Genomic DNA, 26,243 nt, shown 5'->3' with positions numbered 1-26,243 from the left:
AGTTAGGTCTCAGTAAATTAAACCCAGCTCAACCCTTGGTAGCTTGGCAACGAGCGTCAAGGCTTAACTTAGGAGACAGAGTGTAAAGCATTCAAATATCACAAAACAGTAATTAAATAAAACACAGGAAACAGTTTAAAAATCCAAAACCAATTTATAAAAATTATATTTTTATCTTTAAAATGACACCAAAACGAATAAAATCAGATAAGGGGAACCGGAGATATGATTTTTTAAAGAATTATTATTTTTTTAGCGGCTAGAAACAAAAAGCGCCAATCGGGTCATCTGGTTGCACCTCGACCGGGGCAAAGTCAAAGTTTCAGGCCGACCGCTATGGAGCCCTGCTCGGCTACAGGCCGCGCGAGGCCTCGGTTAAAATGTTACCTTCACACTTAGGGGCTGATTCTGACTGTGGCGGGCGGCGGAGGCCGCCCGCCACTGTCCCGCCGACAAATGACCGCACCGCGGCGGACATTCTCACATTTCCGCTGGGCCGGCGGGCGCTCTCCAAAAGAGTGCCCGCCGGCCCAGCGGAAATGCCCCTGCAACGAGGATGCCGGCTCCGAATGGAGCCGGCGGAGTTGCAGGGGTGTGACGGGTGCAGCTGCACCCGTCGCGTATTTCAGTGTCTGCTTTGCAGACACTGAAATACTATGTGGGGCTCTCTTACGGGGGCCCCTGCAGTGCCCATGCCATTGGCATGGGCACTGCAGGGGCCCCCAGGGGCCCCGCGGCACCCCCTACCGCCATCCTGTTCCTGGGGGAGACCCGCCAGGAACAGGATGACGGTAGGGGGTGTCAGAATCCCCATGGCGGCGGAGCGCGCTCCACCGCCATGGAGGATTCCCCCGAGCAGCGGAAAGTCGGCGGGAGACCGCCGACTTTCCGCTTCTGACCGCCGCGGTCAGAATGCTCGAGGGAGCACCGCCAGCCTGTTGGCGGTGCTCCCGTGGTCGGTGACCCTGGCGGTCACCGGCCGCCAGGGTCAGAATGACCCCCACAGTCTTTTTTTCGAAGATTTTCTTCAGCGGGACGAACCTGCCAGTCCAATCCGACCTCCTGGAGCCCTTCTCCGGATACGTGATGCTGGAATCCTCGGTGGAGATTTTTACCTTCGGACTTAGTCGTTTTTTCGAGGTGAAAATCCTTCGACTGGGGTAAACCTGAAACTTGATCCGACGTCCATGGAGCCCTTCTCGGATACGCTGGCTGGGAGGTCCCCGTCAACTTTTTACCTTCGGAGTTAGTCTCTTTTTCGGATATTTTTCTTTACCGGGACGAACCAGCAAATCAGGCTGGGTCGCGGTTGAGGCAAGCCAGCTAGAGTTGCCGCAGCGGGTCGGTCCCTCTATGGAGCTTTTTTACAAAAGTTGTCCAAACTTCTCCAAACTTCTGGGGCTTCTCCCAGATGTCCTTTTAAGGTTTTTTTGGGGTCCACAGCTCACCCCAAGGGTCCAGAAGTTCTGAGATGGTCCTTGGGGGGTGCGGACTGCAACTCCCAGAATGCACCCGGCGCAAACTCCTTTTTGGCCAATGGACAGTGGTCCGCTGGTCGCTTTCTTCAGGAGTTGGTGCAGGGGACTCTGGATAGCAATTTTTCACCTGTAGCAAACAGGGAGTCCCTCCTTGAACCAGTTGAAGCCAGGCAAAGTTCTTCTTGTGGTGAAGCCCAAGTGTGCAGCTGGTGCAGTCCTTCTGAGTGCAGGTTCCAGGTGCAGGCCAGAGGTCCAGCAGGGCAGTCCTTCTTCTGCTGTTGTTTTTCCTTGTTGGATGTGATAGGGAACTGAGGTGTGAGTGCAGGTCTGCCAGTTTTATCCTTGGTCCAGGGTGAAAAGCAGGAGGGTCCTGGTTCTCCAATCAGGTGCAGGGTCCTTCCCCCTGTGATGACCACTTCCTGGGAAGTATGGCAAAAATCAATCCCAGGAGGCAACATTCTCTAAAAATCCATCATGGCTGAATCTGATTTTTGGAGGTTACATCTGGCTGAGCCCACCCACTGGTGTGGCTAAAAATCATAAACACACCCCTCTCCTGCCCTCTCCTAATCTAATCAAGGGGGCACCTAGTTGTCTGGGGTTGCAGGATGTGGGGGTGTTGCTGGTTGCTCCAAATGTCCTTCTCTGCCTTTTAAGACCAGTTTGGCAGCCCTCCCCCTTCCTGCCTCACCATCTGCTGAGGGGAGATTCCCTCCCACAGGCACATTCCTTTGTGTGAAGCCAGGCCACTTCACACCTCATCAAGGCAGCTTGGCCAAGCTACTAGAGCTGGCCAATCAGAGCACAGCAGCAAAAACAATGCAGGGCTGAAATGGGCAACTTTTCAGGTAAAGTTTAAAACTCTTTACCTGAACAAGTTATATTAAATCCCACAACTGGAAGTTGTGGGATTTATTACAACAATTAATTTGATACCAAATTCTTGGTATGCATCATTTAAGGAGACTTTAAAAATTAAAATAAAGTCTCCCCAGTCTAGCCTATGAAGGCCATTTACTACAATGAGGGCAAAACGAATTTGGCTGTTTTTACATCACCAGGGCTTATAAAACTATTTTTATAAAGTCCCTGCTTATAGTTACATGGCACCCAGCCCTAGGGGCACATAGGGCACATCTTAGGGGTGACTTATATGTAAAGATAAGGCAGTTTGAGACTTTGGAACTACTTTTAATTCCAAAGTCGAATATGCATGTAACTTTAATTTAAAAGCAGCCAGCAAGGCAGGCCTGCCTTTAAAATGACACTGGGCACCTCAGCAGTGCACCTATGTGCACCACCTATGCTGTGGTCCCTAAACCTACATGCCCTACCATAAACTAGGGACTTATAGGTAGGTTAACTTAGCCAATTATAATTAGCCTAATTTGCATATCCATTTTACACAGAGAACAGGCCCTGGGACTGGTTAGCAGTACCCAGGACACCATCAGAGTCAGGAAAACACCAGCAAAAAGTGGAAAATGGGGGCAAAAAGTTAGGAGGCCTCTGCAATCAGCCCTGTTTTCTCACAATATATATATATATATACAAAGTCAAAGCGGGCTCTGTGAGGTTCTTCATCGTAACGTGCATCTATCGCCTCACAGAGACCCAAGAAAGATGGCAGCACTCTCCGTTCCAATGTTTCAAAAGTTTCTTTAATTATTAAAACAAAAACATGATACCCATCATGAAAATACTGGCAGCGCGTTTCTGCCGGAGCCTTCGACTGGCCATGCATATATGTATATGTTTATATATATAAATGTGTGTGTATATATAACTATATAGATAGATAGATAGATAGATAGATAGATAGATAGATAGATAGATAGATAGATAGATAGAGCATGAGGATTAATTGTTCACAAGTAGGGTAGACAGTCAGTCCCAGATTATAGTCTGACTTCATAATGACATGTTTTTGCCTACGTTCAAGAGATGTTTTATTTCGTACAGTTAAGACACTCAAAGGTCATCCTACATTAGCATCATGATCTTCAATGAAAAAGGTTTTGAACCCAGATCTAAACACCGGAGCAGTGGTGCATGTTTGCTAGAATAGATAGAAATGCAATTTGTCTATAAACGAGGTCTCAGTCAATATATGTCTTTTTTGGTTTAATTCAGGCTATGTTCCAGGTCAGTGATATAGCAGCAAGGACTACACCAATTCAAGCCTTTTCTGAAGTATTTTTTAAATCTGACTAGAATCTAAACAAAGCAATTTATTATAGCTTGATAAACTCTGTGCATCTAAATAATTTGCACCAGATCCCTGTTCTACAGTGACATGAGATATGGGCGGTCATTCTGACCCTGGCGGTCAAAGACCGCCAGGGCGGAGGACAGCGGGAGCACCGCCGACAGGCCGGCGGTGCTCCAATGGGGATTCCGACCGCGGCGGTAAAGCCGCGGTCGGACCGGCAACACTGGCGGGCTCCCGCCAGTGTACCGCCGCCCCATTGAATCCTCCAAGGCGGCGCAGCTTGCTGCGCCGCCGAGGGGATTCCGACCCCCCCTACCGCCATCCAGATCCCGGCGGTCCGACCGCCGGGATCCGGATGGCGGTAGGGGGGGTCGCGGGGCCCCTGGGGGCCCCTGCAGTGCCCATGCCACTGGCATGGGCATTGCAGGGGCCCCCGTAAGAGGGCCCCTAAATGTATTTCACTGTCTGCTGCGCAGACAGTGAAATACGCGACGGGTGCAACTGCACCCGTCGCACAGCTTCCACTCCGCCGGCTCGATTCCGAGCCGGCTTCATCGTGGAAGCCTCTTTCCCGCTGGGCTGGCGGGCGGCCTGAAGGCGACCGCCCGCCAGCCCAGCGGGAAAGTCAGAATTACCGCCGCGGTCTTTCGACCGCGGAACGGTAACCTGACGGCGGGACTTTGGCGGGCAGCCTCCGCCGCCCGCCAAGGTCAGAATGAGGGCCATGGTCTCCATGGGGGGGGGTGAGAGGGGGGTAGAAAACTATATTTCTCAGCACATATCATTGAACTCCTAGGAAGTCAATTAACATCCTCCAGGCAATTCACATGGATTTGACCCAGCAGGCTTAACGTTCTGCATTGTATGACATTAAGGGGGTCATTCTGACCTCGGCGGTAAAAGGCTCTTACCACCGGTCAGAAGACCGCCATCATACCGCCGTGGCCACGGTAAACCGCCACGGTCATTCTGACCCACAACTGCCAAACCGCCAAAAACCCGACATCCACTGAAGGCCGCCTCATCAGCGCTCAGCGATAAACTGGAGATGACCAAACCTCCACCGTCACGCCAACACAAACACGCCCATGCCATTACGACCCACGAATCCACGCGGCGGTCTTTCAACCGCGGTATTCCATTGGCGGTACACACCGCCGCGGTCTAAATACACACAACTTTACAAAACACAACCACATTGGACAATTTGAAATACACACACCTGATACACATACAAACACCACTCCCACACACCAAACACTATATAAAACACACACCCACAACACCCACAAACCCCCACAACTCGAAATTCAGAGACAAGGCGCAATACACAGAGAGAGAGCACAGGGAACGCAAAGCAGAACACACACAGGAACCCAACATCATCACCCACACCACATCTACGCACAAAACACCACACACCACCACACTCATCACCACAAACACCACCCCACACCTCATCCACACCACCCCATGGCACCCCAAAGACACCCCAGGTTCTCGGACCAAGAACTCAGGGTCATGGTGGAGGAAATAATTAGGGTAGAGCCCCAGCTCTTCGGCACACAGGTGCAGCACACCACAATAGCCAGGAAGGCGGAGCTATGGCAAAGGATCGTCGACAGGGTCAACGCTGTGGGACAGCATCCCAGAAATCGGGAAGACATCCGAAAGCGCTGGAACGACCTACGGGGGAAGGTGCGGTCGATGGTGTCAAGACACAACATCACTGTGCAGAAGACTAGCGGCGGACCCCCACCCACTCCCCCCGAATTCACAGCATGGGAGCAAGAGGTCTTGAACATCCTGCATCCTGAGGGCCTCGCTGGAGTAGGCGGAGGAATGGACTCTGGTAAGTCTAATCTCAACTACTTCACCCCCCCCCAACCACCAGCATGCCAACCCACACCCCCACCCTCACCCCCAACCCCCCAGCACACATCCTCCCTGTTTATGTCTCACCAGCACAACCCACCCAACCCAACACCAACCCCTGAATGCCAACACAAACCATGGACACCCATCACCTAAGCATGACCACTGCACATACCCATCCCCCCCCCAAACCACCCTCACAACTCCTCCCACAAGGGAATGCCAGCACTTGGGGACAAGGGCACCCACAAATCGCACGCCATGGCACACACAAAAGCAATAACCATACTCTTTTACCCCTGCAGGGCCCGAACGCCAACACACCGGCCAGGAGGGTCCAGATTTGTCCATCCCACCCACAGAACAGGCCCCCAGTGATGACAGCAGCTCTGTCGACCTAGAACCTGACGACCAGCCCGGACCATCGGGGACCTCTGGACAGTCGGTTACCCTCAGTCAGCCACAGGCCACAGCAGACCTACCCCCCTCTGGAAACACCAGCACAGCACCCACCCAGCGGGCCCATGCTTCTGTCTCCAGGACAGGTCAAGCAGCGGTGTGTCTACCACTACAGGGCACCCAGGGTAACCCACAACCCCAACAACAACAGGGACCTGGGGGCAGTGGTAGTGGGCACACCGTCCAGGGGACAGAGACCCAGGAACACAGGGGAACTGGGAGGGCTGCTGTGCGACAGAGGGAGGACAGGCCTAGGGAACCCACTGTCCAAGAGGCCCTCACCACCATCATGGGAGCCTACCACCACTCCCAAGAGACGATGGCGACGGTCCTGGCCAGGTTGCAGGAGATCCTGCTTCTGCATGAGCAACAGAATATGGGGTTCCGGGAAGAACTGCGCAGCAACAGTTCTGCAATGGGTACAATGGTGGTGGCACTCAACCAGATTGTCACCACTTTGTGGGACCATGTGGCCCCCCAAAGGGCCCCTGCCACTGGCATGGAGGAAGAACAGCCCACCACCTCCGCCGGCGCTAGTGGTCAGGATGCCCCGACACAACAGCAATGGCCCACCCGGACCCAACCCCCTGCAGAACAAGAACCACCCCGCAAGAAAGGTCTGAGATCTAGGAAGAAGACAGAGTAGGATGTCAAGACCCCCGCCATGCACGGAATCCACCGGATGTCATCCCACTGTCCCACTTGTTCACCCTGTCCAACCTTGAACTGCCCCTGCTCCACCTTCCACAGGCATATGGACAATGGACCTGTAGGAACGACAGTCTGGACACTGCCATGGACATGCCTCCACCATCACCCATCACCCTTTTAGAACTATACACCTATTCTAAGTCACAAACAGTTAGGAGCGCACCTGCCTGACATCCCAGCAATTAATCTGCCCCATTGCATCATGGTAGATGTAGTATCTTCAAAAAACGAACTCCATTAATTTTTAAATATTTCACCTTTAAGTAGGTACAGCCTTTACTGTGCATCTCTGGACACATGTGTTTCTGGGTTAGTCCCTTCTTCAGCAGAGAACATATTTGCGGGGTGCTGGGAATGCTGCCATAAATCACCCGGTCTCAGTACCTCTTCCCTGGCCTGCTGGTGCCTGCTCCAGAGCTCGTCAGCCCAATGGCTCAAGGGAGCCTTTAAAGTCACAAACAGTTAGGAGCGCACCTGCCTGACATCCCAGCAATTAATCTGCCCCATTGCATCATGGTAGATGTAGTATCTTCAAAAAACGAACTCCATTAATTTTTAAATATTTCACCTTTAAGTAGGTACAGCCTTTACTGTGCATCTCTGGACACATGTGTTTCTGGGTTAGTCCCTTCTTCAGCAGAGAACATATTTGCGGGGTGCTGGGAATGCTGCCATAAATCACCCGGTTTCAGTACCTCTTCCCTGGCCTGCTGGTGCCTGCTCCAGAGCTCGTCAGCCCAATGGCTCAAGGGAGCCTTTAAAGTCACAAACAGTTAGGAGCGCACCTGCCTGACATCCCAGCAATTAATCTGCCCCATTGCATCATGGTAGATGTAGTATCTTCAAAAAACGAACTCCATTCCCAGCACCCCGCAAATATGTTCTCTGCTGAAGAAGGGACTAACCCAGAAACACATGTGTCCAGAGATGCACAGTAAAGGCTGTACCTACTTAAAGGTGAAATATTTAAAAATTAATGGAGTTCGTTTTTTGAAGATACTACATCTACCATGATGCAATGGGGCAGATTAATTGCTGGGATGTCAGGCAGGTGCGCTCCTAACTGTTTGTGACTTTAAAGGCTCCCTTGAGCTACTGGGCTGACGAGCTCTGGAGCAGGCACCAGCATGCCAGGAAAGAGGTACTGAAACCGGGGGATTTATGGCAGCATTCCCAGCACCCCACAAATATGTTCTCTGCTGAAGAAGGGACTAACCCAGAAACACATGTGTCCAGAGATGCACAGTAAAGGCTGTACCTACTTAAAGGTGAAATATTTAAAAATTAATGGAGTTCGTTTTTTGAAGATACTACATCTACCATGATGCAATGGGGCAGATTAATTGCTGGGATGTCAGGCAGGTGCGCTCCTAACTGTTTATACACCTATTCTAAAACTACAATAAACACAATTTTTGCACAAAAATCAACTGGATTCTGCTATCTATTTATTTAAACCAATTGTATTCGAGACAACCAACAAAACATTGCTATGAACATTGTGATGACAACATACCAGTGTCACACAGCTGTAGTCCATGGGGAAATAAACCAGAGGGCACTCCGTGGGGATCAGATCACTGAAATAGGAAGTGAAATACACAACTAAGTTACCATACATTGGGGTGAAAGGTCAGACAGTAGAGAGCCTCTACAGTTACAAATATAATACAATGCAGGAGTAGATTCTTACCTGTGTGTCACTGGAAATACTGCAGTATCACTCTGTCCCTGTTGTCTGTGTCGTCCTCTTCGTCTTCCTCCTCTTCACTCTCTGCAGGCTCCACAGCGGCCACAACACCACCATCTGGACCATCCTCCTGCAGGAAAGGCACCTGGCGTCGCAAAGCCAGGTTGTGAAGCATGCAGCAGGCCACGATGATATTACACACCTTCTTTGGTGAGTACATTAGGGATCCACCAGTCATATGCAGGCACCTAAACCTGGCCTTCAGGAGGCCGAAGGTCCGCTCAATCACCCTCCTAGTACGCCCATGGGCCTCATTGTACCGTTCCTCTGCCCTGGTCCTGGGATTCCTCACTGGGGTCAATAGCCAAGGCAGGTTGGGGTAACCAGAGTCACCAATTAGCCACACACGGTGTCTCTGTAGCTGTTCCATCACATAAGGGATGCTGCTATTCCGCATGATGTACGCGTCATGCACTGACCCTGGGAACTTGGCATTTAAATGGGAGATGTACTGGTCAGCCAAACAGACCACCTGGACATTCATCGAATGATAATTTTTTCGGTTCCTGTACACCTGTTCATTGTCTTTTGGGGGAACCAAAGCCACATGGGTACCATCAATGGCACCAATGATATTGGGAATGTGTCCAAGGACATAGAAATCACCCTTCACTGTAGGCAAGTCACCCACCTCAGGGAAAATGATGTAGCTCCGCATGTATTTCATCAGGGCAGACATCACTCTGGACAACACCTTTGAAAACATAGGCTGAGACATCCCAGATGAAATGGCCACTGTATTTCAAATGATCCACTGGCAAAAAAATGCAGTACTGACAGCACCTGCACTAGAGGCGGAATCCCTGTGGGTTGGCGGATGGGTGACATCAGGTCTGGCTCCAGCTGGGCACACAGTTCCTGTATAGTGGCACCGTTGAGTCTGAAGGTGAGTATGACGTGTCTTTCTTCCATTGTCGAAAGGTCCACCAGCGGTCTGTACACGGGAGGATTCCTCCATCTCCTGGCAAGTCCCAGCGGACGGTGCCTAGGAAGGACAACATGGAGCACAGAGTCAAGCAACCCACAGGTAAGTGCCCACAGCATGCACAGTACACGAATCTCTCGGGATTGAATGGCTAGTATGAATGTCGGTGCAAGGCCTAGCCATGTGTGACTCAGTAGGAATTAAGCCATTTGGGCCCTGGAAATGGCGGCTGCCTGACCTGTGAAGTGTGACAATGTGAAGTGAGGTCATTGCGCAAGCGTGGCACACCGTGGCGGTAGGCGGTCGCAGTCCGCGGCGCAAAGCCGCATTGGACAACATTGAACCCTATGGGTTTCAGGAGCCAATGGCGGTGAGCGCCGGCGGTCGCGTTACGCATCGCTGCGGTACGCACCGCCGCGGCCGTAACCGCCATTTTCTCAATGCTTATTTACACGAGACCTGATCATCCACAGGAGAGGACCTATACTGCAAGTGCTGCTGTGACCTCGGTCTGGAAGTGACAATGGCTGCTGCGACTGGGGAAAGGGCCCCCGCCTTCAGTTCCGAGGAGTTGGAGAAGCTCGTGGACGGGGTCCTCCGCCAGTATGCGCTACTCTACGGGCCTCCAGACCAACAGGTGAGTACACGGGGGGCAATGCATAGTGCCCAATGCCTGGGTTGAGTGGGGAGGATGTACGATGGAGGGGAGGGAAGCGAATGACGAATGCATGGCACGACAGATGAGAGCATGTGCCACTTGGCAAGGTTGGGGAGGGGGGGCCACTCACATCGAGCATGCAGAAAAGTGATGATGTTTCTCTTCCCCCCCTGTACATGTCACATAGGTCAGCGCCCATCAGAAGATCGACATTTGGCGTGCCATCGCCAAGGCGTCCGGGCCCTGGGGTCCACTACAGAAGGGGCACCCACTGCCGAAAGAGGTGGGAGGACATCCACCGCGGGAGCAGGAAGACCGCAGAGGCTCTGCTGGGGATGGCCTCCCAAGCTAGGAGGGGTGCCAGTCGTACCTTGACCCCCCTGATGTCCCGGATCCTGGCGGTGGCCTACCCCAATTTAGATGGGCGCTTGAGGACATCACAGCAGACACAAGGGGGTGAGTACCAGCACATTCAGCTATTTAGCGCGCAGTGGAGGTGCCTGGGGGGGGGGGAGGGCTGTGGGTATCCCTAGGCCAGGGCGAATTCTGTAGCATAGGCCCGTCCGTGAGGTATGGTCCTCTGCCCCCGCCCCCCACCTCGGTAGGGTGCCTAGTAAAGCGATTCATGGACCAGTGTATACTGTGTGGCCAGTTGTCGCCCATAGGCTTGTAGGGCATGTTCCAATGAATGAGTAGTGTACCCCAAGTGCGCAGCGTAGTGCAGGGGGCTTCTGTGTCTGTCCTCTCCGCCAACGGTGTCCCCAATGCATGCACTCAACTTGTCTTTATGTTTTCCACCACCCCCCCCCCATTTTCTTTGTTTTTCTGTGAATGTGTGCATTAGCATCATCAGGCGGAGGAGAAGTGGTATCGGCGCAAGAGGGAGCTGCATCTCACATGGCCCCGGAGGGCCATGCAACGGACTCCGACATGACCAGTGAGACGGAGGGCTAGGGGGGCTCCACCACGGGGACCCGTGGAGACGTCAGCGACACCGACACGTCCTCGGAAGGGAGCTCCCTTGCGGTGGCGGCAACATCCGTGCCCACCGATCCTACAGGTACAGCCACCACCCAGCGCACCAGCTCCGCCCTCCCAGCAGCCCCTCGGCCTTCGGCCCGTGCCCGCAAGGCCAGGAAGCCGGCCATCTCCTTCGCCCCAGGCACCTCAGGCCCTGCCCCAGTCACCCCTGCTGCCCTCAGTGAGGAGGTCATTGACCTCCTGAGGACCATCATTGTTGGGCAGTCTACCCTTTTGAATGCCATCCAGGGTGTGGAGAGGGTGGTGCATCAAAGCAATGCATACCTGGAGGGCCTTCATTCGGGTCAGGCTGCCCATCAACGATCGTTCAACGCTCTGGCCTCAGCACTGACGGCAGCGATTGTCCCTGTCTCCAGCCTCCCTCTTCTGACTCCCTCCACCCAGTCCCACTCCCCTGTTCCTCTGCCTATCCCATCCACACCTACAGACCAGCCTGCACACACCTCAACACCCAAGGGCAGCTCATCCAAACATAAGCACCACAGAACACACAAGCATTCACCCAAGCAACATCCAGATGCAGACATGCCAACAGTCACTACCTCCTCTGTGTCCCCCACCTCCTCGTCTCCCTCCTCCCTCCCTGTGACGTCTCCACACACACCTGCAAGCACACCACCATCAGCCATTGCACCCATCACCAGCACACCCTCCAGTACAGTCCGCACACGTGCAGTCACCACCCCCACTGCCATGTACACGTCCCCGGTGTCCTCTCCCAGTGTGTCTGTCACCCCCGCTTCCCAACCACACAAACGCAGGCAGGCACCCAAACAACAGCCATCCACCTCACGTCAGCCTCCAGCCCAAGCACCTGCACCCAAAGACAGCACACTTGACTCTCCTACAACCACATCCTCTTTCTCCACTCCCATACCCACTCCAGCTACCCTTCCCATGGCTCCAAAGAAAATTTTCCTCTCTAAAGTGGACCTCTTTTCCTCACCTGACCCAACCCCTCCATCCCGTAAGAGTTCCACAAACACCTCAGCCACCACCAGCCCAGCAACTCCCAAGAACGTCGTGCCTGGTTTTTGGAGTCCGCCCTTTCCTTGGTCTGGGACATCGTCCAGCAGCAAAGGCACAGCCAGCCCCCCCCCCCTGGGAAGAGGAGCAAAAAACTCAAGGGCAGGCGCGACAGGCCTGATACGCCTGCCCCCAAGAAGGGTAGCCTTACACCGTCACCTGCCACATCGGGTAAGGGAGCCAAGGGCCACGGACAGTCTGCCAAGGAGGGCAAGGGCAGCAAGGAGCAAAAGGCAGGGAGCAGCCGACCTGGCCATGAGGGCCCCACCAGCCCCATTCCGGGGGTATCGGAGGAGACACAGGGCCCGAGTGCTCCATCACAGGAGGGCCCCGCAACGGAGAGGTCCGATGCAGACTGAGCGGCAAGTATTGGCCAGGTGTGGTTCACTGGAAACACAAGACAGGCACCGCTGAACAGGGCCCCGCCGTGAGGAGCACCGCTGAACAGGGCCCCGCCGTGAGAAGCACCGCTGAACAGGGCACCGCCGTCTCAAGCACCGCTGAGCAGGGCACCGCCGTCTCAAGCACCGCTCCGCTGGGCCCTTCCTGTCAAGCACCGCTCCGCTGGGCCCTTCCTGTCAAGCACCGCTGAACTGGGCCCTTCCTGTCAAGCACCGCTGAACAGGTGGCACCGCCGTCTCAAGCACCGCTCTGCTGGGCCCTTCCTGTCAAGCACCGCTCCGCTGGGCCCTTCCTGTCAAGCACCGCTGAACTGGGCCCTTCCTGTCAAGCACCACTGAACAGGGCACCGCCGTCTCAAGCACCGCTCCGCTGGGCCCTTCCTGTCAAGCACCGCTCCGCTGGGCCCTTCCTGTCAAGCACCGCTGAACTGGGCCCTTCCTGTCAAGCACCGCTGAACTGGGCCCTTCCTGTCAAGCACCGCTCCGCTGGGCCCTTCCTGTCAAGCACCGCTGGCCCATTGGCAGTCCCGGTTCTGTGTCGGGCAGGCCTTCACGACGCACTCTGCCCACCATGCCTCCTCCATGACCAGTGGTCTCTGTAATCCACCTGATGGACTGTGGCCTTGCACTCCCCAGCATGTAACAGTGGGCAAGCCACCCACTGTAGAGACTTGAGAGACTGTGGCTTTGCACTCCCCAGGATGGCACAGTGGGCAACCCACCCACTGTAGAGACTTGAGAGACTGTGGCTTTGCACTCCCCAGGATGGCACAGTGGGCAACCACCCACTGTAGAGACTTGAGAGACTGTGGCTTTGCACTCCCCAGGATGGCACAGTGGGCATGGAGGCCCTTCGTGGATCTGGCGTCGTGGACTCATGTGGCTGAGGTGCCCCCCCTTCCTTTCCCCCTGAGGTGCCTGTTTTATCTTTTTGTGATGCCCCAGCAGTGTTCTCTCCAATGGACTCGTTCTCGTGTGTGGGCTTTGCCCATGTGTTGCTGCACATTGGCCCACGGACATTTGGACTTTGAAAGACTGGGCCGGACTTTTGCTACTTGTATGTATATAGTTCTAGATGTGTATTTATTCTTCATATATTGCTAAGATCGCTATAATTTATTGTTGCAATAATATAGTTCTACTTTTACATTCATTGCCTTTTGTCTTGGCTTTTGGGGGGGGGTTTAGGGGTGTCACTCTGACTTTTTATATGCATAGGTGTGTAGGTATTTCGGTCGGGGTGAGGGTGGGGGTTTGTGTGTTGAGTATGTGTGTGCCCGTAACCTTTCCTCCTCCCCCCTCCCCTGTGTCGTAGGTGCAGTACTCACCGTTGTCGTCTGCGGCAAGGTTCGTGATCCTGGAAGAAGAGCAGGAAGGCAATGGCTGGGAGGATGTGGAGTTCGGGTTCCATGCTGTTCCGATTCCTCGTGGAGTGTGTCGAGGTAGGCGTTTTCCTTTTTGTCTGTTTCCGCCGTGTTTTTATCGGCGGGGCTCCTGCCCCGGAAAAGGTGGCGGATTGGTGAGTCGTGATAGGGTGGGCGGTACATTGTCTGCCGCCTGCCTTTTGGCGGTGACCGCCGCGCTGTTTGTTTGTACCGCCGTGGCGGTCGGAGTGTTAATGCGGCGGCCTGTGTTGGCGGTTCCCGCCAGGGTCAGAATTCAATGTTTTTGGTCGCCAGCCTGTTGGCGGGTTGGACGCCGCTTTAACACTGACCGCCAGGGTCAGAATGACCCCCTAATTGTCTTTTGGGCTACAAACAACAGCTTTTGAGGTTTGAGGAACTCTTTGTTTGAACTGTATACCTGGGATTCCTGCAAATGGTGATCTATGTTCAAATGTTACTTATGTTTGTAAACATTTGGGCCCATATTTATACTTTTTTAGCGCCGCATTTGCGCCACTTTTTGACGCAAAAGCGGCGCAAACTTACAAAATACAATGGTATATTGTAAGTTTGCGCCGGTTTTGCGACAAAAAGCGGCACAAAAACGGCGCTAAAAAAGTATAAATATGGGCCTTGATCTCTGGAAGTCTCACATCCTGTAAGAAATTGGGTTATTGGTTGAGGGGAGGTGTCTTTTTCAAGCAATTGCCATAATCCTTGTCGTGGTGAACCACAAAAGTTACTACATTAACCTGTTCTTAGCCCTCTAGTAGCTTGCCACAAAAGAAGTCAGGCTTATCTTAGATGTAATGTGTAAAGCATTTAATCAGCACTCCTACAGTAATAAAGTGAAAACACAACCCAAGAAAAATCCCACATGAATCTAGTAAAATAGAACAAAATGTAATAAACTATTTGTCACCCAGGGGACAAAAATACAACCAGGACGGCCATAAGCAAATTTAAAGTTTAAATTAAGTATATTGTCTAAAAACACAAACTGTCAACTGGAGTTATCTGATCGCGCTGGACCGGGGCAATGGGCATGATTTAGACTTTGGCTGACGGGTTACTCCATCACAAATGTGACATATATCCTGTCCACTATATTACGATCCCCATAGGCTATTATAGCTATTATAGTCACAAGTTCAGTGTGACTACAATGGAGTGCAGGCCGAGTACATGGACTATGTTAGTCCCAATGAGAATTGTTCCTTTTGTCCTTGATGCGTGACACAGTACCTCGTGCTGCTATGGTTCAGATAAGCTGCGGTGCGAGGTCCTGCATTGAGTTGCATCATGCTGCATCAGTTCTGCATCAGTTCTGATGAGGAACTGTGAAGACTGGGAGGTGAGGCCCTGCATTGAGGTGCATTGCAGTGCTTCAGTTCTGATGAGGCCTCCAAGGTGCTGAAATGCAAGATCCTGCTTTTCACAATGTCCAGATGTATATTGCACTGCGTCTTTCTCAGGGAACCCACAATTGGACCAGGAGGGCTATAAACTGATGCCAACCAAGGGTCCAGGACACGAAAGGCACCTCTTAGGGACCAGGACTCACTCCAGTGGAAGCCAGTATCAGGGCACAATTAAACCTGGGCAGCTTGGCAGATACAGGGCAGGTCTCAGGAGCTTGGTATGTCCCTGTCAATCAGAATAGGCCAGTCAGCTGGCTCTTGAAGTCTCTTTGGTGGTTCTGGGTTCAAGAAGTAGGTCTAGTCTTCCTTCCTTCGACAGCAGGGTAGTCACTCCAGCAGCAGGGCAGCAGAGCAGCAGAGCAGTCCTTCTTCTGAGTTTTACACAGGTCCAAAAGTGATCTGAAGACTGGGTCTGGGGGCTCCATTGTTATACATGCTGCTAGCTTTAAAATTGGAGGAGCTTGTGGAGTTCTCTTCCACCACAGATGTGTTTGGAATTTTCCGTCTCCCTGACCTGGTCCCAGTCTGTCAGCAGTCACAATAGGCTAATGTGAAGTTCTTTGTGGGTTAGCTGAGGTAGTCTTTAAAGTGCAGGTAGGGCTATGTACAGGTCTGCCCCCACATCCTGCCTTGGATGGTCCATCCTGTCAACACCCAGGTCCTCTATTATCTGGGAGGAATGGAGGAATACACAAAGGTTAACTGCCAACTCCATCTAGTCTTGTGACCCAGGAAAGGGGCTGCATGCACCAAATAGGACAAGAAAATGCCACCTTTCAGAAAGTTACATTTTCAGAACTGTGACTTAAAATCTGACTTTACAATGTAAGAGAGTTTTACATTACAATTCCTCAGACACCAAGCATATTATTTTTACTTAGCTCCCAAACAAAAGTTATCACATATTAAATATAATAAGGTAACCCAATGTTACGCTATGGGAGATGCAGGCCTTGTAAAAGTGAATAACAAAGTTGTTAAGTACATGTCCAACATTTAATACACCCTGCCCTATGGGCTTTTATGATCTAACTTCGGGGTGACAAATGTATTAAAAAGGGAGTTTTAGGCCTGACAATGGGATTTTTCACCAAGTCAAATTGGCAGTTTAAAACTGTACACAGAGGCTGCAATGGCAGGTCTGAGAAATGTTTAAAAGGGGCTACTTACGTGAATTCACAAGAAGTGCTAAAAACCCTCTAGAAGCATTTAATTTACATGCCCGGTGTACATGCAGTACCACTTTACTTGAGACTCATAGGAAATGTAATTATGACTTTTGGGTGTAAGACAATGTTACCATGTTTAAGGGAAAGAGTATGAACCCTTTAGCACTAATCAGCAGTGATAAAGTATACAGAGTCCTAAAAGCCAAGAAAAGAAGTTCAGAAAACAAAAGAGCTGAAGGCAAAAGTTTGGGGGTGACCGTGCAGAGAAGGCCAGGTCCAGCACATCTATATAGTCCCATCACATCTCTGGGTCTGAGTGGTGCACTATATAAATTATACAGCATCACAAATGAACATTCCTGATACTGTCTATAACTTTGTTTTTCAAAGAACTTTGGTATTCATAAGAGCCTTGGGATAAATTAGGAACATGAGTCATAACTATATTTGGACAGTAGAACTTAGGTTTGTTATCATCAGGAGGTCGTAAATTAGTTTTTGGGGGAACCCCTTGGTGGATAATGTTTGAGTGACACTTATTTGCTCCTCTTTAAATTTATCATCAGCTGCATTGCTGGGATTATTTCAATTAGTCTTGTATCTTAAGGTAGACTCCATCAGAATCTGCTCACAAAATGAAATAAACGTCTGGCAGAAGGGATTAGACTTATTCATCCTGATCTCAGTAGGGATGGGTTACTACTGGTTGATTTCTTCTGTCTGATAATAGTAGCTTTCTACAATGATTGGTTTGGGATGGCCCTCTCACTGCAACCCTTCGATGAGTGGGTCTCAGTGAAAGGGTCATGGCCGGTAGCAGTTTGAAAAGATTCTCTTGGGGCTACTATACCATCAATTTCAGGGAGCCTAATAATACAATCAAATAATGTGTTGATAACTTGTCTGAGGTTCACATGTCAACAGCAGCTTTTTCCATCAACAGGAGCTCTTTCCATGTGTAATTTACAGATCTACTCAATGTCCAGGTCATTAGCAACCCTCGTAGGTTCTGGCTATTTATGCAGAAGAGGCTCAAACTTATCAGAGTAAACCACTATTAGCTCTAAGGGAACACAAAAATGTGAATCCCTTTTTCTGTAGGCAATGGAATGGAATTTGTCTTGGCCTCATCCCTATGCTCAGAAATCATAACCACTGGGATGTTCTTTGGGGGTTTAGTTTTTCTTTCAAATATTGTTGTCATCTTTTTCCCTTTGGTATAGCACTATTTGTTGGATCTTTGTTATTTGATAATAATTCAACCACCTCAATTAAATAATCATTAGCATCCAATGTGCAGTTTTTGACTGCATGCTTGTTTGATTTCTTGGAATTATTTGAACCTAATGGGCTGTCCACAACCTTTCCTTTCCCCATGGCTGAATTGAAGATGAAAGAAATAGTACTAAGAAGAAGGAAATTTAAAATGAAGGTGTTGGAAACTGGGTTATTGGTTAGGGCAGGTAAGTACCTACACTTAGCAATAGGCCACTAACCTCCACTTAGGTCCAGTTAGGTCTCAGTAAATTAAACCTCGCTCAACTCTTGGTAGCTTGGCAACGAGCGACAAGGCTTAACTTAGGAGACAAAGCGTAAAGCATTCAAATATTACAAAACAGTAATTAAATAAAACACAGCAAACAGTTTAAAAATCCAAACTCAATTTATAAAAACAGATTATATTTTTATCTTTAAAATGACACCAAAACAAATAAAATTGCATAAGGGGAACCAGAGATAGGATTTTTTAAAGAATTAATGCTTTCTAGCGCATAGAAGCAACTAGCGCTCAAAGGGTTAAAAAGGTCACACTGGAAAGGAATAAAGTCAAGAGTTCAGGCTACCCACGAGGTAGCACTGTCACACTTACTTTCAGAAGTGTTTGATTCAGGAATGTGGTCCACAGCACCAGCCAAGGGTTCAGAGACTCTGGTGTGCCTCTTGGGGTCTGGGACTACAACTCCCACAATGCACCTCTTCAACTTATGGAGTTGCTCCAAACATCTCAAAACTTCTGGATCCTCTTCCAGAGGTCCCTTTGTGTCCTTGAAGTGTCCACAACTTGATCCAAGGTTCCAGAAGCTCTGAGTTGCTCCTTGGGAGTTGGGACTACAATTCCCAGAATGCACCTGGTCAGAATCCTTAAATGGCCACTGGACGCTGGTCAGCTGGGCTCTGCTTGCAGGACTTGATGCAGGCGACTCTGGGAAGCTCCTTTGTACCTGTAGCAAACAGGGACTCCCTTGCTGAAGCAGTAGAGGACAGGTAAAGTCCTTTTAGTGGTAAAGCCCAAGTGTGCAGCTGGTGCAGTCCTCCAGAGTGCAGTATCCAGGTGCAGGTCAGGGGTCCAGCAGGGCAGTCCTTCTTCTCCTGTAGTTCTTCCTTGTTGGAATCTGATAGGGATCTGAAGTGTGGGTGCAGGTCTGCCAGTTTTATCCTTGCTCCTGGGTGAAAAACAGGGGGGTCCTGGTTCTCCAATCAGGGGCAGGGTCCTTCCCCCTGTGATGACCACTTCCTGGGAAGTGTGGCAAAAATCAATCCCACAGCCAGCGAAAGGTCTCACCATGAGAATGGATGTAGACGGAGGCTTGAGTAAGACATGAAGGTGGCCAAAACCAACACCTAGAAGAGATGATGCCGACAAGTCCAATAACTCAATAACATACATGTGACATGCCGGTGGGCCATAGGCCTGGGAGAATGCCCATTTGAAGGACTGGAGCAATGACACGAAAAAAGATCACAATGTGAATTTATCACAAGGCAGGCATGTCACATCACTCATGCCACAACACAGACACAATAATTGTACCCTGTTTCATTGCAGAGGAAGATGGATCTCCTGCAGATATGCTTGTCCCAGACTACCCTGATGAAATGGATGACGAGCCGATAAACATTCCGCAGGAGACTATCCAAAAGGTCCTTGAAACCCTTCAGACCCCACCTTTAGTCACAAGGAGGAGCACAGAACAAGCAGCCATCGCAGAGCATCCACCCACCACCCCAATTGTAAGACCTGCCAGCTCCAATACAGCTGAGGACTCAGACGACACTGGCACCAGCTTTGAGAGAACTGTAGTTGGAGTACAGCGGGAGCTGGCCAAGGAGGTGCAGGTGAGGATGCAAACTATGGCAGCCAGCCTTGAAGGGGTGCATTCGTGCATGATGTCATCTGAAGATCAGGCAGCAGCTATGCAAGCCCTAACATCTATCTTGCAGGAACGGCAAAAAACCCAGAAAGAAATCAGCGCAGCTGCAATACAGTTGACCCAACACCTACAACAGCAATCCTGTCAACGCGTGCACGAATGCAACATTGAACCCCTCAGGGCCGACCTGGCTGCCTACCATCGTGATGTGGCTGCTATTCTCAAAAACCAGCAGATCCTCCTTGCTGCAATACTGCCCTTAAGACCGTCACAGGGAGCAGCGACCAGGATGTCTGACTCCACGTCTTCTAACACTGAAGTGTGTTTTGCCCCTTCACAACCACCAACAAAAAGGACAGAGGAGGCAACACACACATCAGAAGAAGAAGACATGGAACAGATCACATTCACAAGGAAAAGTACCCGGAAGCACTAGTCCCTGCCACATGGCCAACTATTACCAAGGTCCTGCGCTTTGTAACATGCCAGTCTTGCAACAACTCTACTTAATGACTGTTCTGCTTACCACTGTATACATTGTCAGCCTGCCCAGTGATTGTCTCTCTCCTACTCATTGGCAAATCCTGTCCCTCTGCACTGTCTGAAACATCAACCCCAGTATGTCAAACGCATTTCCGTAACCCCTTGTGTACGATCACAATGTAAGATGTCACTATAATGGACTCACAATCATGGACAATGTACAGATAGCACTAAAGCACTTTTCAATAAATAGCACTTACACAACAAATCTGTCTCTGGGTAATGTGACATATCAACTGTGCAGTAGATAACTGAAATGTGCCTACTGTCAAATTACGTAGCTTGTCAATACAACTGTCCTGATATTATGTAGTCAGATAAATCTGCACAGTGCCCATGATTGCATCATACTCTGCCCCTCCTGAGGGACATATCTGATGAAGTAAGAAACCATACACCATCATGCTGTGTTGGACAGAAGAATGCTTCCTCAAGGGACATCTAAGTCATCAAATAGTGGCCGCAAAATGTTATCACCATGCAATACTAACACATATAACAGTGCATACTAATCTAAGCAAACACTACAAAAACTGCATGAATGAAGGTGTCTGAGTTTACATACAAATAAGTAATTATCATGCTGAACTGTGTCACAAATGTCGTATGAGAGTCATGAAGACAAGAATACAAGAGTGCCTACGATAACTCATCTTATAAGGGTGTCCTTGATCATTACACTGCAGTCAGACCTAAAACTGTTCCCCCAATACCAAGTCTGGAAGCACTCTTTGTGACGTAGAAAACACACTTATCAACAGAAACACATTGTCATCCATATAAATTGTGATTGGTGGTTGCAACGAAGGGTGGAAACTTTGCAAGGTAGCTCTGGGGTATCTGGCAATCGCACAGCTCAGTTGGGATTTGTTTGTAGAATAGGACACAAATGTAATAGTACAAAATTCATGTACACTGATTCCAAACCCAGGATCACGTACCATTTAACACATACTGTTAAGGGTTAACCAAATATTTATTAAATGCTAATCACAGAAGATGAAACTGAGGGAAAAATCTTACCTACCCTAACCTACCCTGACTACTCATTACCCACAACTGTCCCTAACTAACCTAAGCTACACTTACTTATCACATGTAACAAAACGTTCTAAACATCCACCCCCCCACCCCCCTTATGAGACGGCACACATGGAGGACAACACATACTAACCTAAACACATACTATACTATTCTAAACAAATATATATTTTTTTGTATTTTTTTATTTATTTCTTTAATTTTGGGAGGATTTTTTATTTATTAAACACACAAGAACCCCAACATAGCCCCCCATCCACCCACCCACACACTTAATAAGTAAAAATAGAAAGAATGAGGACCCCCACCAACTAACACTAACTAAACTAACAGCCTATACTAACCTAACACTAAACCCCCTAAGCCCACTAACTATAAGAACAAGGAAAGAGGAGAGAGGGGAGGGAATCATGTTCATTTAAAAAACATTCTAGAGGTTGGTCTTGCGGAGGGTCCTCTTGATTGACTTCACTCGCTGGTTAATGTGGCGCACATTCTGGCTCAGGTGGCTTAACTTGCGCAGCACGTGGTCCATCTTCCGTTCCATGTTGTGGAAGGCTGCAGGGTCAACAGATGGAGCTGGGGCAGTCTGGGTACCGGTGGATGAGGTCTGTGTGTGTGTGGAGCCAAGGCCAGTGGGCTGTCCTGCACCTGTGCCAATGCTGGGGCCTGGAAGTCCAGCAGATGTAGGCGCAACAGTCCCAGCCATGGATGGGGCCACCTGGCTTGAAGTGGTGGTTGTGCTGGTGGTGGCTGTGGTGGGCAAAGTAGGGCCACCCTGTGGGAAGGCCCTCCATGCCCCGCAGGCCCTTTCATAGCAATATCGACGGGCCATCCTCCTGAACCCCGATTCCACCAGCAGGATGTGCTGGTATCTCATGGCCCGGCGCTGGAATTCACGGACCTTGTCTGGAGTCATGTTTGCAGCTGTGAAGACAAATGCAAATATTCTACATTAGTAACTGCATTGTGTGAAATGGCACAAGAAGTTAATCAGACAATACATCTACTGTACTTGTAACAGCTCATATCACAATACAGATCATTGAATGTCCCTGAGGAAGTACATGGCAGGCCAGCCTACAAAGGTCACATCACACATAGCACATCCATAACCTACAAGATGGGTAACAACTGGCTTTGACTTGCAATCTGAGTTCTGCCAGTTATCACCTAACAATCATGCTGCATATCCTCTGCCAAGACCTGGGCTACAAATGTCAGTGTACGGAATGCAAAACTAAAGCCACATGGTCTGCAAGTTGTAAATGGACTTGCCAGTATAGTACCAAGTACCAAACCTGAGTGTGTATACTCGGTTCCAACCAAACGGTCACATATTCGCATGTATGTGTAACATACTGGTAGCATCAGTACTAGGTACCCAATTCACAAACCCATGCCTGTGTTTGAGGATGGGGGGGTGGATAAACAACTATCAATTTCCAACAACATGTACACCGAGGAGTGTATAGAAAACTCCACACGTGTTTGGCTCTACACACACACCACAGGTAAGGTCTATCAACAATGAGGAGTCAGCAAAACCTAGACCAATCATAGGGCCTCACATGTCAGGAAATGCAGAACTTGGTACACAACATATACTTCCAGTAAGGCCTGCCTTACATCAGACACAGAGTTGCAAGAACACCCATGATCATGATTAGCATGCACACCTAGGCCATTGTACTAAAGTTCCACATACTTGTAGCACTACATGTGGAAGTACATGCTGCTAGGAGGTTCTACCTACAGTTTAATAAGTACCTTGGTAAATAGGGAAGCAGAAGTCTATTGGAAAGCAATTTGCTGTACCAATCTTGGAGAATGTGGGTCTGACAGGCTGACTAAATCTGAGCTGACTTCCAGTGTGACTCTTGTTGACACAAGTGTCATCCACATGACTCACCCCAGTACTCACTGTAGGGCCTACAGGAATGGCCTACAATCCCTAGATAATACCATAGGATACGCATTGGCCAACTCAAAACATTTGAGAAACTGAAATCCCACTCATGGAACAAGACAAATGATTGCCCAACGCATCACACCTTGCTATGCGTTCAACACACACAAGTCCATAACCAGCAAACACAACACATAACAGACATATCAACACTTACTGGAGTGGTCGGGGTCCTCAAATGTCACACCTCTCCCACAGTGTAGGGTGCCGGTCCACCTGTAAGGCATGGAAGGAAGAAATGTGCTCAAAATCTGTGCACAGAGCAACAATTTCATTAACATATACAATGTGTAGGCTGAATAAGGAAATGGCAGCCATTCAGACATGATGATACTGCATCTGATATCACAGCCAACTTGTACATAGCATGGGTCTCCTGTGACAGTTACACACATATCTGCACACATGCATTGGCCCCAATTATCATGTGGTGGCAAACATGCCCCGTCATTGGTGACCTGAAAAAAATATGGAGTGTAATTGTCTCATCATATGCATCCATGAGAGACATCGTGGTTACTTGAGGACTGCATTACCAGTCAAACATGCTATGTGTCCATGACACATTTATGACACATAGGTATAATGTACAGAGGGAGGGGCAGGGACTTTTGTAAGCCCTTCTGTTGTTACAGTTTATTCAACTGATGTGGCCCAGCTATGGTGATTTGCACCAACCATGGAGATGTGAACCCATGTGCATACCTTTGGACTGCCATCCCTATTTGGAATGTGGCACAACTAACTCCAACAAACATTCTAAGATGTTAACTGAGGGCACCTTACACCTTTTCACGATGTTTCCAAATCCAGATCTGACATGTATCCAAAAAGATAAAGGACCAAAATAATCCCAAACATTCATAGTACTTCCGTGAATGCATTCCTTCCACACTCACCAGACTCACATGAGACATATGTCTGAGCCACTTTGCTATAATCAATTGACGTGAAGCCAGCACTCATTTTCTGCATCATGTAGTGATTCTAAAGTCAGTCTAGCTATTGCGTCAACAAAGTTAGCCAATATGTTGGTACATCTTTACTTCTCTGGCAAAAGTGCCCTATATAGACATGATTGGCTCCTATTTTGTTTGGTTGTCTGACACAAATACAGCACCAATTTACTTCATGGAAAAGAATCCTGTAAGTTTGCTGAGCACGTGCTACCTGAAAGCTAGCAATTGTGATCCTTACCATAGTGCATCAATTATCCCTGTATGTTTCCCCAGCATTACACACAGTCAGCAAGTTAGCTGGCAGACATAGTACAAATCATCTGATGTCACTACAGAGCATTTAATCGTACACATTTACATGATAAGTACTCACCAACAGGGCCACCAATCATGATTCCCAGGTGGTCCAAGAGATCCTTCTCCCTGGGGATGAGGTCAGCCCACCGGTGCTTCAGCTGGTGGCCACTCCTCTGGCTGGCATACACACACTGCAGGTGATGCAGCACCTTTCCCCACCGGATTCTGCGCACCTCAGTGTGATACCCCTGTATCACCCTGCCCCCTGCCTCGATCATCAGTGGCAAGAAATGGCACACACGCCATATGAAGCCCCCCAACTCCTCTTCACCCATCCTGCCAAGACGTGGCCTACCAGACATAGTAGAAATGTGAAAGGGAATAGGGGTTAAAGAAATAGAAAGGGTAAAAGGGGGAAAGTAGGGGTACAAATACAGAAGAAAATTAAATGTAACCACTAAAAGAGCCCAACTATCCCCAAACTACCACTACCCACAACAGACTCCCAAAAACAACAAACACACTAGGTAAATGGACATATGTACACAAAACACAGTAGGACAGTATACACCAACAATATTTATTTCACAAATTGACAATAGAGACAGCACACAGGACAAAAAAGCACAAAATCTTAGGACACCACTCTCTACACAGCCACACAGCCTAGAAGAATCATAGACTGCAAAGTGAAAGTGAAAGTGCACCCACTGTACATGATCTCTAAACAGGATATCCTATTACATCACTTCCTGTATGAAATGTCCGCCCTTATTCGCGTTATGCGTAATTTTTTGTCCACCAATACTGTATTTGCGTCATCTTTTTTGACACACAGGAGGGAAAGTTAGCCCGCATCCAAATAATAGTACATGGCCTATACACATATCTGGATGCGGCCTAATGTTCACTCCTGTGCGTCAAAATAAAATTATGCAAATACAGTATTGATGCATAAAGCTAGGAACGTCAAAATTTCAGTGCATGAACTGGTTTTGGCCATTTTTTCTGTTTTTATGTTATGTTACATTTGGGACACATCAGAGATAGGTTGATTGCACCCACTATGGTGTTGATGGTGTATGTTCACATGTGTGACATCATATTGCAGTGGACCATGATCCGCTACTTCCTTCACAGTATTTTTACGGTTGGCTGACACAATAGATGGTCATATGCGTGGCCTACATATATGTGTTGCACAAATTGGGCATGTTTGGCATAAGGAGAGGAGAGCAATGTGACGCACATATGTACAATACCTAAATGCCTTTGGCTCAATGTGTGTGCTTTGGCAACTAATGTATTTGTTGACCAAGTGTGTGTGTATCACATGAAGCATTATTGCACATATGCTTGTATGAATGTGACGTCCAGGTGTCCAATCCTTAGATGCAAGCCATTGTGGAACTGAGAGAGGACATGTGTTAGTCATACATGTAGCAACATACGTAATGTGGACTTCCAAGATTTAGGGTAACGTAGAGACCACATGTGACAAAGCATGCACCAGATAGATGGCAGACACTTGTTCATGTCAATGGTCCACATTTTCAACATCCTATGTCCTAGATTTTTGGTAACAGCTTCCTAGGCACTAGTTGGTGAATCCCACAGTGAGTCATACACATGTATTGATAAAATGGGTACCATGTTGTTTGCACAGACAGACAAAGGTGAATCACAAATGTATGATGACACCACAGTTGTGGTCATAGAAGTGAGCCACAACTCTCAAGTGGCTGTGGTGGACCATCAGACAAGGCAGCAC

Source organism: Pleurodeles waltl, chromosome 9 (genome assembly GCF_031143425.1).
Source record: "Pleurodeles waltl isolate 20211129_DDA chromosome 9, aPleWal1.hap1.20221129, whole genome shotgun sequence".
NCBI lineage: Eukaryota > Metazoa > Chordata > Amphibia > Caudata > Salamandridae > Pleurodeles > Pleurodeles waltl.
Note: the sequence above shows the minus strand (reverse complement) of the source record.